Source organism: Drosophila busckii, chromosome X (genome assembly GCF_011750605.1).
Source record: "Drosophila busckii strain San Diego stock center, stock number 13000-0081.31 chromosome X, ASM1175060v1, whole genome shotgun sequence".
Taxonomy (NCBI): domain Eukaryota; kingdom Metazoa; phylum Arthropoda; class Insecta; order Diptera; family Drosophilidae; genus Drosophila; species Drosophila busckii.
In genome coordinates this window covers 16008214-16021270 of record NC_046608.1, presented here as the reverse complement: position 1 = coordinate 16021270, position 13057 = coordinate 16008214, and the positions used below count along the sequence as shown (strand labels likewise).

At 34.0% G+C, this 13057-nt stretch overlaps 1 protein-coding gene across 7 annotated transcripts in view; it reads right to left on the bottom strand.

The window, feature by feature from the left end:
• Positions 1–13057, bottom strand: part of LOC108606187 (potassium voltage-gated channel protein Shaker) — a 110204-nt gene that overhangs the window by 44875 nt on the left and 52272 nt on the right. For 2 of the 7 annotated variants that reach the window (XM_017996040.2, XM_017996042.1), the window contains exon 1: positions 12473–12570. The exons of 4 other annotated variants lie outside the window; for them this stretch is intronic. The gene's annotated coding sequence lies outside the window, so the exon portion shown is untranslated. Of the gene's footprint in view, positions 1–12472; positions 12572–13057 lie in introns of those variants that run through there. One more of the 7 variants, XM_033294573.1, reaches the window with a different exon arrangement.

Here is a 13057-nt window from a genome sequence, read left to right as displayed (position 1 = left end):
TAAACGAATTAATCAACAACTAAACTCTCTAAGCACTAAGGAACGGAATAACCTAACCTAACTTTTTGCTTAATATAAAAATATCAAAGCAATACTTTAAATTTTAAGCTTTTTTAAGCAACAAATGAAAGCATAAACATTTAAATAAATGCAAGTTTGTTACTTTGTGCATTTCATTTGAATGTCTTTTGTTAGCAAACTGAGTGAAACATTCAATAATTAATGTTAATAGTTTTAATTTGCAGCTGCAGCTGAATCCAAGACAAAGCAAAGCTGCTCGCCAATAGCAAATTATAATTAATTTGTCAATTGCAAATAATTGTTTATAATTGCGTTTGCCTTTGACTCAAAATGCTTTGCAACATTATTAATAAAATTACAATGCGCACTAGCACTTGAATTTCATATGAAATTGCATTGCAATTTTAACTTTGACATGTAATTAAGTACAAAAAAAAAATATAAATTTTAATGGCAAATGCAATAATAAAATTGCAAACTGTGCAATGGCAATTTGTTGACAAGAGCATTAAAACAATTTTAATGAGTTGCAAGAGGGAGAGAGAGAGAGTTGCGAAAATAATTTATGCTGTGTGTCCTAATATAAAATGGCAAATGGCTTTTCTATGCTATAAACTTTTTGCTCGATTGTCATCTCAGCGGCAACAGCAACAGCAACAACAACAAACAAAATGAGCGAGCGTAACAAACAAAACAAAATAAAACAAAATGCATAATTTATACGTTAGTATAATAAAGAGACAACGCTGCACGCTGCTTGTCTCGCTCTCTCTTGACTGAGTCGCTCTCTCTCTCTCTCTATATATAGTTGTGTGACCAAAACTGTGTCTTAAATATAGACACAGGAACCTTGGCGTGGTTAGCTTTGGCTTTAGCGTTTGTTGGGCCAAAGCTTCGCTCGCTCGCTCCCTTTGGTGCCATAAACAACTTTCAAAGCGAACGAAGCGGAGCTTGCCCCAAACGCTATGCAACAAATTATTGTTTTATATGCCCCCCCACTGCTTACAGAGGCGTGGCCAAATGTGTGTGTGTTGTGGGGGGTGTGGGTTGTCAGGCAGATTTTATTAATTTTCTTACTAAATTTAGCGCACAAGTGTAGCCGCTCGCTTCGGCTTAAGCGTAATATCTGCTTATTTAAGCTAATTGATTGACTGACTGAGTGACTAGCCGACGGCCATGCTATTTGATTGACTGACTGCTTGATTGACGCATTGTTTGAGCCCAAAAAGTGCAATGCAAATAGCAAATAGCAAATAGCAAATAGCAAATAGGGAATAGCCAAATAGCAAATGCAATGCCAGCAACATTTATTGATTAGCCAAGTCACACACACAAAATGGCACAAATTCGAAATTCGTAACGGTAAATTCGTACTACAGCGAAAATTGGCCAAATTGCAACTGACAAGCGTCGATGGACTCAACATCTGTCTATGTGTGTGTTTAGACTCTAAGCATTATTAGAGTTGAAATTTATTGTTGCAATGTAAGCTTAACCCATGAAAATTATTTTAAAAATTTAACTATTGTTGCATTGTTTGCCAATTAGCAATTTTAATATTTCCCATTAAATTTAAAAAATAAAATTACTGCACTGCAAACTTAAAGAAAAATTGAAAAATAATTTAAAATATTATAAATAAACTTACTTATTTATTAAGAAATTTATTAATTTATTTTTACGAAATAACTTTTAAAAACTTAAATTATTAAAAGAAACAAAATATGATATTTTGATAATAAGTAAGTAAAAATATAAAAATAAATACAAATTTATATAAATATTAGAAAAAATAAAATGTGCATAAAAATAATATATTAAATAAATAAAAATACGCCAACAAATTTAATACATTAAAAATATTTATTGAATGTATATGAGAATCAAATAATTCTTTTTTTATACACACTAAGCTTTTATTTCAAAAAAAAAAATCACTGCTCTTTGCTAGTTTCAAACTCAAAGAAAATGTTTATGTGAAAATTCCAATTGAATTCAATGCTTGGCATTTGTTTTAAGCTTAAATGCAATTCATTTTGCTTAAGCTTAATGGGCCAAAACCCAATGCAGCTTGCAATAGAAAATTTGCAACATACATTTTGTTTTTTATGCTTTTGCATAAAAGTTTAATTAAAAAATGCAATACCAAAATGTCGTTTTCAATTAAAATACTGTTGTCTAAACTGTTGCTTAGCTAGCGAACGAGAGAGAAATGCAAATTTAAATTAAATATGAAAAAAAAAACGCAAGATTTGCATAAAAATTAAATAAATAACAACAGAGCAATGAATGCTATATGGGCTGGAAGAAGAAGCAGCAGCAGTTGTAGATAAACAACGAAGCTTTAAAATAAAAACAAAACAACATAGGCCAATGCATATTTCAAAGCGAACTTTTGTCAACAACAACAGACTCGAAGCAGCAAAAAGCAATTGAGACTGACATGGGACAGTGGCACGTGAGTGTGCGAAAGAGAGAGAGAGAGGGAGAGAACGACCCGTTTGGTATGCATAATTAATGTTTTGTGAAATTAACCCATAATGCATGACAGTCAAAATAATTGAGAAATCAATAGACAAATCAACAGCGCATTGCCTTTTCACTCTCTCTCTCACTCTCTCTATCTCTTTCGCTCGCTCGCTTCGATGTGTGTGTGTGTGTGTGTGTCTGAACTTAATTTTCTTGTCAATCAGCAGACACATTTATAATTCAAAATAATAACAAAAAGTCAAGTAGAGAAGTTGAGCTGACAAGTTTAAATTTCAGGGAGCAACTGCAAGAGCTGTCAAGCATTTTGGCAACAAATATGCTGCAAGCCTTAGCCCAAATAAAATAGCCAAGTCGAAAACACACACAAACGCATATATATATATATATATATATATATATATATATGCATGTGGCTGCTTGAAATATTTTGGCAGTTGTTCTAGCACAAACGAATGAATTGCTCATAGAGAATTCACTAAGCCTGAGACAAGGCGTTGAACATTCTTCCCCTCTCTCTCTCTCTCTCTCTCTCCATCTCTCTTGTTCTTTGTCATTGGCATACAAACTTAGCATGAAATTTCAATGACAAGTTCCTTAATAAAAATAACAATAATGCATATTAAATTCATGGCTAAGAGCAGTGCAATAATAGCATAAAAAATTATATAAATAATGAAAGTCATATAGCTACAAATAATAATAATAAATTAAAAGCGTGCCAAAAACTAACTTAAATCATTAAATTAATATAAGCAACAAAAAATAATATTCTAAAAATAAGTAAAAACATAAAAAGCAAAGGCATAGTTATAAATTTTAATAAATAACAGTTCTTTAGCTGGAAATATAAAAAAATTTAATACATATGTAAATAAAAAAAATAAAAGAAAGCAAAATAGTTTTCTCAGCAGCAGCATTATATAAAAATAATATAAATATAATTGAATTATGAAAAATAAATATATGAAAACCAAACACTTAAAACATAAATAAATACAAAAAAAAAATAAAAGAAATAAAAGATAGTAGCATAATATAAAAATAATATAAATAAAATGGTATTATGACTGTATAAAAAATAAATATATGAAAACCTAACACTAAATACATATAAATAAAAAAATGTATTCAAAAAATAAATAAAATCGAATTATGACTGTATTAGTATAAAAATCAAGCAATTACAATCAATTAACAATTACAGAAGTGTATATATTTAAATCATATAAACTCTTCAACTAAAATTAAACAAAATTAAAGCAAGCAAACATCTTAACCCTTGCAGCAGTTTATAACTCAACAAAAAAAAATAAAAACCGCTTAGCACGTTCTCCTAGTAGTTGCGCCAAGTTTTTTTAAATTTATTATATGTCTAAGCTGACGCTATAACTCAGCAACTAACTGTAAAGAGCTTTAAATTAAAGCCTGCTACGGCTGTAGCTATAAAAAAAAAGTTACTTTGCGGTATTCCCCCAAAAAAAAAAAAAGCAAACTTTTAGTTCTTTGGGCTTTACATATATTTTTTTATTTTTTTTTTTTTTCATTTCGTGTGTGTTTGGCTGGCGCCGCTGCACGCAAAACTCACACACACACAGATACACACATACAGAGGCAGCAATGGCTGCTAATTGTACTTGCTTTATATGGGCGCACTCGCCTATACATGTGTGTGTGTGTGTGTGTGTGTGTGTTGGGTCAAAAAGAGATTGAAATTCATAAAAGTGCAAAGGTTACAAAGTTGCTTTTTCCACTGCGTTATTAGTCGACTATTTTTTTTTTTTGTTTGCTCATAGCTCAACTAGTTGTTGTTGTAATAGTTGCTACTGTTGTTGTTGTTGTTGTTGTTATTGCTGAAAGCCTTGCACGCAACTTTTGCTTTTGCTTCGAAACAGAAAAAACAACATAGAAAAAATGTTCGTTTTTTTTTTTTGCGGCTTGGCATTTGGTTGGGCATAGATAATTGGCAACACACACACACACAAAGACATATGTGTGTGTGTGTTAAGTGTTGACAGTCGCTATATATAATAAAGTCTAAAATACGCATAGCTTAGTTTTTTGTTTAGCAATTAATTTATGACAATTGAGAGAGAGAGAGAGAGAGAGAGCAGTTGGCAGCGCCCAAAAAGTATGCAGCAGTTTTTTTTGCTTTTACTATTGCACAACGACAAAGCAAACAGTTCAGTTGTTTATAAGTGTGTGTGTGTGTGTGTGTGTGCTGCTTCTAATTTTACATTGTTGTTGCTGCTGCTGTTAGAGCTTCGACTATTATTTTCTGTGTTATTTTTGGCTTGCCTAATACCATTAAAACTTTTTGTCTAACAGAGCGAAACCAGCAACAACAACAAGCAGCAGCAACTGCAGCAAATTGCGGTAGAAAGCACAAAAAAAAAAAAAAACGTGGTAACAATGTTGCTTGTTATTAACATTTATAGTTTCGTGTTGAGGCAAGTTGAGTTAATTTGAGTTAAGCACACACACACACACACACACAAAGCGAAAGCGAAAGAAAGAGACAGCACTAGTTGTAGTACATGTGTGTTTAGCATTTGAGTTAACTGTCTGCCAAAGCTTAAAATTAGTATGCCACACACTTTAACTTTGCCACTAGGTGCAGCAACTTGCCGCTTGCCCCCCAAACTAGTTTTGTGCCATTTAATTGTTAGGCATTTAATTAAGCTAAGAGCTTAAACAGAAAAAAAAATCAATGAAGCGACAACGATTTGTATGCCACATGCTGTGTGGCATGCAACAGCAGCAGCAGCAGCACTTTTCAATCAATCAATTTGGCGTGGGCGCATGCAACTTTGTTAAATGAAAATTATTAAAAGATGCAATGCTTTCCATCAGTTTTCCCACTCGAAATCTCTTCAGCAGTTCCTCAAGTTTTTGATTGACTTGCGAGCAATATTAATAATAAAATTAATAGACAAGTTTGCTAAAGGCGATAAATTAAAACTTGGTTTACAGTGTATTAAGTTGCTGCATAATTTTAAAAAGTAGAAGCTTTAAAAATTACCTAAAAAGTTGACAAAAACATAAACAGCAATTAAAAAAATAAATAAGCAGCACTTAATTTATAAAAATATAATAGAAAAATTTAAATGCAAATAAAGTTGAAAAAAATACTACAAAATTATAAGCAGAATTAAAAAAATAATCAGCACTTCATTTATAGCAGACTTAAGAAATTTCTGAAAAATATAATAGAAAATTTTAAGTGCATACAAATTTATTTGCTCATTTAATAAAAAATGGCTGCGCCTCAGTTTTTGCTCTACTTGCAACATGTTGCAGCTGCCGCAAGGCTTCGCTGCTTGTTGTATTCAAATGTTAATTTTTTATTGATTGACTGTTGTTGAATTAATTTCATTTAATTGCACATCTTTCTGTTATTTTTGCCTTCCATGTTTATTTACTTAACAGGCGCTCACACAATTCTCTAGGCTTAAAAAAAAAATTAATAGCGAGTACATAATGCAAATCCAACTTAGCAGCAGCCTCATTGTGGTTTACGGTTTGGTTTTCACTTCAGCTAGCGCTGTTTATTATTCTCCCCTCCGTTTCTCTCTCTCTCTCTCTCTCTCTCTCTCTCTCTCTTGCTGCCTCTTTAGATTTGAAATTCATTTAGCGCTGCGCGAATGCAAATTTCATTTCAAGTTTGCTTTGTATTCAGCCTCCAAATCCAAATCCAAATCTATCGCCCCCCCCCCCTCTTTAGCTTCAAAAATTGTCAACGCTTCAAACTTCAATCAATTTATTTGTGTATTGTATTTCAATATTTCATTTTTGTTAGACTGCAATTTGATTAATCGCTATTAATTAGTGCCTTTAATTAAACATACGTTTAATTTATCAAACACAAATTTGTCTGCAATGTTCGTTTGTTCATGAAATTATTTAGTGAATTGCATAAATCTGCTTCAACTTTGAAATAGAAATTTTTAAAAAATTTCCACATAGCACTAACATAATTTCAGATTGAAAATTATCACTTTATATTTATATAATTTTTTTAACAAGCTTATCAAAATATAAATGAATTATTTGTAGCAATTCTTCAATAGTTTAATTTAATTTTTTTGAATTGAAAAAAATTTCCATTTATGACGTATTAAACTTATGTTAGCCTCAAAATTGTTAAACTAATTTTTTTGTTGACAAATTAAACAAAATGAAGCTGCTGCATTTTTTATTGATTTCGTTGCCTTCAATATTTAACTAATTATAATTTTTATTTCATTGCACGCTCATTAAACAAATTGCTTGTCTGTACACAAAATTCTGCTGCTTCTTCTTGCTTTCAAATAATCCTTGCAGCCTTGCAACAAATGCAGTTTCAATGGCTGCGCTGCGCTCTTATTAAAAAAGTTGAAGCTTTTGACGAAAATTCTTGTAGTGGGTGGGAAACTTGCTTTGAATTTTATTTTAGTTTTAGTTCGATTTAGTTTTGCTTTAATATTATTGTTTAGCTATCGAAAGAAAAATAAAGGGAGGGGGAGAGAGTGAGAGCGAATGCTCAAAGGCAAAATTGCTGGCAACAAATTGAGAAGAAGAAAAGAAAAAAAAAAAAAACTAATGAAGCGCAATATAAATTAAATCTTTAAGCAATGCCAGGCAAAAGGCAATAAAGAGCAGGAGCAGGGGGTGAGGGGGGTGCTGCACAAATGCGAGTTGAGGCTGCCTTGACTGCAGCAGCATGGGCGTTGAGCCGAAGGGGGTTGGGAGTCGTCGTCTTTGTTGTTGTTGTTTACTTTGGCATATTTATTTCTCGTTGTTGTTGTTGTTGTTGTTGCTTTGCATTGGCTGCTGCTGCTGCTGCTGGAGCAGGCTACGGCCTTGGGAGCGCGCCTGCCATGGAGTGGGGAGTGTGGAGAGTGGGGGGTAATTGGGCCTGGCCTAATGGTTGCATAATTAAAGAGGCGCCGCAACTTTAGTTGATTGGCTCGCGGCAGCTGCAGCTGCGGCACATGAATGCCATTGACTTTGTTGCAAGCAGCGCGCGTTGGGTTGGGGCATGTGGCAGCTGCTGCAGCAGCTTGGGAACAACACATCGAATTTCAATTTGTGCATTAATAAAAACACAAAACGTTGCAAAAACAAACAGCACACACACACACACACAATCAAAGCTATCAACGATTTGCGTTTTTGGGTTGCAACAACTTGCAGCAGCTTTTGCATTTATTTTGCTGCTTGATTTGTGGCAAGCGCGTCGCTGATTTCTTTTTCATTCTTTGTGATTTCGCTTAAGCGCAAGGATTTACAGCTTAGCTGCCTTCCCTTCCCCTCACTCTCTCTCTCTCTCTCTCTCTCTCTGCTCTGCAGCTGTTGCTGCTGCTTTTTGAAGTCAGCGCAGGCAGGAAAAGCAAATTTTCACCCGCTGTGTCTGCGTGTGTTTGTGCATAATGCGAACAAGTGGATGAAAATGTTTGACACGTATAAGAAGAAGAAAAAAATAAAACACGAAATGAAAAGCAGAATGCAGTCAGTTAGCCAAGGCTTAAGCGTCGAGCTGCCTGTCTTTGCTTTACACTGTGCGAAATATGCAGAAGTTACATTTTAATAGAAGTTTGCATATATATATATTTTATATCTGCTGCCATATAAAATATAAAAATATATTAATATTTAAGCACTACTTCAATCACCCTGCCCCTTTTGCCAAGGCGGTAATACCATACTCCCACCTTATTAAATTCATGCCCATCCACTCCTCCCCTACTAAACTATCTATGTTCAGCAAACACAAACCCCAACAAAGCTCCTCAACGAACTGAACCCAGAATAATCTTAGAAAACAATCTTAACTTTCTTTCCAAAAGCTATCCAACCTATACCACAAAATGTATAAATAATACAATTTACCAGCTATGTACCCAAAATACAATGTAAAAAATATAATTAAACTAATCATTGTTGCCAGCGCTTTACCAACTAAGTTAGTCTAGTTTTGTTAGCTTCTCTATCTTTAGTAATAAATAAAAAAATTTTAACATTTATTTTCTTGCCAAAATTCTGCTTTACATATCTAACTATCAATTTAAGCAAACTACAGCTATTTATATTTTTAGTTAAAATTTATGCATAGCCTGCAAATTATTTATTTGCTAGTAAACTAAAAACAATAAAAAATGCTTAGAAAAATATATAAATAATTATAAGTTGCATAACAGACACTTAAAACGTTATGTAATATAAATAATTAAATAAAAATTATATAAGTAAATATATAAAAAAGTAGCTAAGACTTTGCTTTACTTGCTGCTTGAACTAAAGTCTTGCAAGTCAATTTTTGAACAGTGTATGCACATATTTATATATATATGTGTATGTGTGTGTGTGTGTGTTTGCCATGCTGTGGCTGCTGTCTTGTCGCTGCTTCCGTTTCCGCAACAGCAGCAGTGCCAGTGCCAGTGGCAGTGGCAGTGGCAAGTGCAAAGTGCAGCAGCTGCTTTGGCTTTTGTTGCCTTTTTGGCTTTCGGCCTTTGGCGCAAAATTTGAAAATAATTTACAATGACGTCATTGTAGCGTGTTTATGTGTGTGTGTGTGTGTGACAGTTACATTTACAGTTAACGCATGCCACACATAAAGATTCAACTGCAGCTTCAACTGCTTGTTGAGTTATGCTTGGGCTTGTTTATATAACAAATGCATTGGCAGCAGTTACACTGTGCGAAAGAGAGAGCAAGTGTGTGCGAGCGAGAGCGAGCATATGCGTATGCTTTTGACCTTCAAGGCAGCCAGAGCGATCAATAAGGTTTTCGCTCGTTTCTTTATATATTTTGTATTTTTTGGTTTTTTTGTTTTTGTTTTCACTGCTTAAATTTTTTATTTTTTGTTTGCTTTGCCGAGTCGTAAAAAGAATTACGCAAAAAAATGGCCAAGAGAGTACAAAACAAGGCAAACAAATACACACACACACACACACAATATGCAAAAGCGTTAAGCACAGTGGCGTAGTCAGCCCCCTGCGCTAGTCTCTAAAAAAAAAATAAAGAACAGCTGAGTTGCGAGCTTTACATATTTGTTTGTATATATTTCAAATTAAAATCACGCAGCGCACGTGCAACTTGCACACACACACACACAGGTCAGAGCATATTAAAAAAATAAGAACAACAACAAAAACACACGCCGCAGTGCGTAACTTTTGGCTACGAAAACCGCCAGTTGATGCCACTTGCTTCCTCTACATTCTTGCCCCAACTCTCTGCCCCCCCTCCCGAAAAAAAGGGCGTCCAAGTATAATTTGTAGCCTCTCTTCAGCGGCCGTTAAACGTTGCAGTGGCAAAACAAAATAAGGAATCTCATCTCTGTGTGTGTGTTGTGCTAGTTTTAGTTGCCCCATGAATTATGCTTGTGTGGCAAGTTCAGATTTATAGTTCGAGCCGCTGCTCTTTATCAAATCTCAACAACATTTTGCTAAGCCATCAAAATTTATGCTGCTGCTTCTTCTTCTTGCTGCTGTCGCTGCTGCTGCTGCACGCACATTTATTAATGTAATTTGTTAAACAATTAATTATCATAGGCAAACTTTTAAACTTATCAAACATTTAAGTAAAATATACTTTTTTTAATATTAGCATTAATATTTCTAATCATCAAACATTTAAGTTTTAGCTACGTAAAATATTCTGATTTAATATTTAACTCAGAATTTTCTATTAATCATTTTTAAACTATTATTTTTGTTATCAATTAAGTTCAAAAATTCTGTACGCATTAAAATATGCTGTCTTAAAATTGTAATAAATGTATAACTTATTGTTATCAATTTAATTGTTATAATTTTATTTTATTTGTGATTTAATTTCCATTCTAATTTTTATTTGATTTATATTAAACTTTTAATATTTTTTTATGCATAACAAATCAATTTGTTTTTAGTGCTATTAATATAATGACATTAAAAAAATTTTACACATAATTTGATATGCAACTTATTTTCATTTTATTGCAGCGAAAGCTTAAAAATAAAACTTTACAAATTTATTACACAAAATTTGAAATTAAACTTGCTTGTAATCTTTTAATTTAATTTTTTTATTTATATTTGGCGTTGCCTTTTCAACGGAATTTATTGTATGCGCCCAGATACAAAGAATTTCCTTTTGAAATGCATTTTTTTAGCTTTTGCATTTTTAATCAAAAATTTGTTGTTTGACGTTTGCGTGTGTAAAAAGTTTTTTATGCAAGTTGTTTGCGTTTTTTATGAGCAGCGAGAGAGCTCGAAAATCAATTTCAATTGAAATCAAAAAAAAGTAGCAGCTCACCTGAGCTTAAATCATAAGCGAATTGTAGTTGAGTTAGGCAGAATTAAAAATGTTGAACAGTTCAACAATTAAAAGAAATAAATATGAACAGTTAATTTTTTTTTAATCAAATACAAAAATTAAGCATAAATATCATAAAAAAAATTAATTTAAAATGCATTTTATTAATAATTCATAATTTAAGGAGCCTAGATTTATTTCTTTTACTTACTACTTGAAATTATATAAATTATTTGTTTGTATTAACTTCATTTTATAATTGTTTTTAATTTTGCTGCGTACTAAAATAATTTTAAAAATTATGTGACTTAATTAAAATAATTTAAGCTTTCTTTTAAAAAATTCTTAGACAAACTTAAATGACTGCACATATTTGAAATGAAAATAGGCAATGCGCTTTCAACTATTTAAAAAGGTTAAGTCTGAGTTTTAAGCAAAACTTACACAGCAAATGCCCAAAAAAAAAAAAAGAAAAAAAGCTGGAAAATCCCGAGAAAAGCGAAAAACTTTGCTTAGAAACTTGGAAAACTTTGCTACACACACACACACACACACAACTTGAAGCTAGTGCAAAAATTTACATATGTAGTATATATATATATACTATATACGATTGATTGCTGGCAACAGCATTAAAGTATAATGAAGTCAAGCATAAAAAACAGGCAGCAATAAAAACGAATTTGGAGCGCTGAACTTAATTTTCGAGTGCTAAACGAAAGGGCTAACAACAACAGCTACGCATTAATGGTGGGGAGGAGGGTGGGGGGGGGGGTTAGTGATAGTGAAGAGTCATATACTGAACAAAGGACACAGCATTTGTTGTTGTTGGTTGTTGTTGTTGGTGCATGCAAAGTTCAACAAAGCAGCTTAAGCGCGTCACGGCAGCTCACTTCAGGCCCCCCCCCCAGCGAGTTTGTAGTAAAGCAACGTCATTGCCGCTTATAGTATTGCAACTTAAGCTTTAGATATAAGAATATCAATGACTAGTCGTGTTGAGCGCGACACTATTACAGCACACCGCGACACTATCACTATACTGACAATAGCGCCTTGCACTTCTGGCGTTGATAGTCACAAAAAGATAACTTCGATTTTTACATTCTTCGAATTTAGAGAGATTTATAGTTTTGCAGTATTGTTAAGACTATTAAATATTAATAGCTTAATAGTAAGTTAATCATGAGATTATTACTTATTCTTTTTGCTCATTTTATATGTATTTTTAAGGTAAGCTAAACTCGCGAGAGTAGGAGGAGGCAAAACATCTCAAATCAAGAATAGTAATCTCGAAATCGGAGTTGGCGCCTTTGGTTATACAACGCCAGAGGCCGTCCGCAACAAGCTTTCAGAAAGCGGCTGAGGTACACTACGATCAATGTGAATCAGTATGCGCAAAGTTTATACTAACACTGAGTGCAGCTTGAAGCAGAGAGTTGTGAGCTGCAATTATTTATGCTGCAAGTCGCGCTTATGCAACTTGCAAGTTGCAAGCTCAAGTGTCGCCCCAGCAGCTGCTTGTCTCCAGCTAAACGACGCCGTGTTGCAAGCACGTGTGTGCCACACACGCTGCTGCTGCTGCTGCTGCTGCTGCTGCTGCCTTAATTAAGGTAAACAAACAAACTGTTAACTGAGACTCTTCTTAAAACAATTGTCATTATTTATGTTATGTTACTCGCTTTACTTTTGAGGCAAACAATTTGCTGCTGCGTTGCTCGGCGAATTTTTGTGTTGACACAAACAACAACAAAAAAAATAGATCAAAAAATAGTTGAATAAAAAACACACGCGGCGCGCGCGGCTTCAACAAATTGTAGCCAACACAATGCTGAAAGCCAAAAAAAAAAAAAAACCGCTAAATAGCTAGCTAAATTAGCTAGTTGAACTGATCAACTGTTTGGCTGAATGATCGACTGTTTCTCGATTGACGACGACGACGCTGCTCGCTGGTAAAGAAATCAAAACTTAAAGTAAAAAATGCACGAAATTTTATAAACGCCGCGACGTTTGTGACGACACCGAGACTGCGACTGTGACTGCGACTGCGACAACATGAAACGCGTGCCGTTGGCCGAAAAGCCGAACTAGCGACACACACGAACGAATCAGCTTCGGCTTCGGCTTCGGCTTCGCTGTGTGCGCATCGCGCGGCTTCGTCGTCGGCGGCGTCGTCTACGCTTAGCACGTGCGATTGCTGCAGTGCCCGATGAACGACGCTGCTGCTGCTGCTGCTGCACTCTCGCTCTCTCGCTCACTCTAGCGCTCTCTC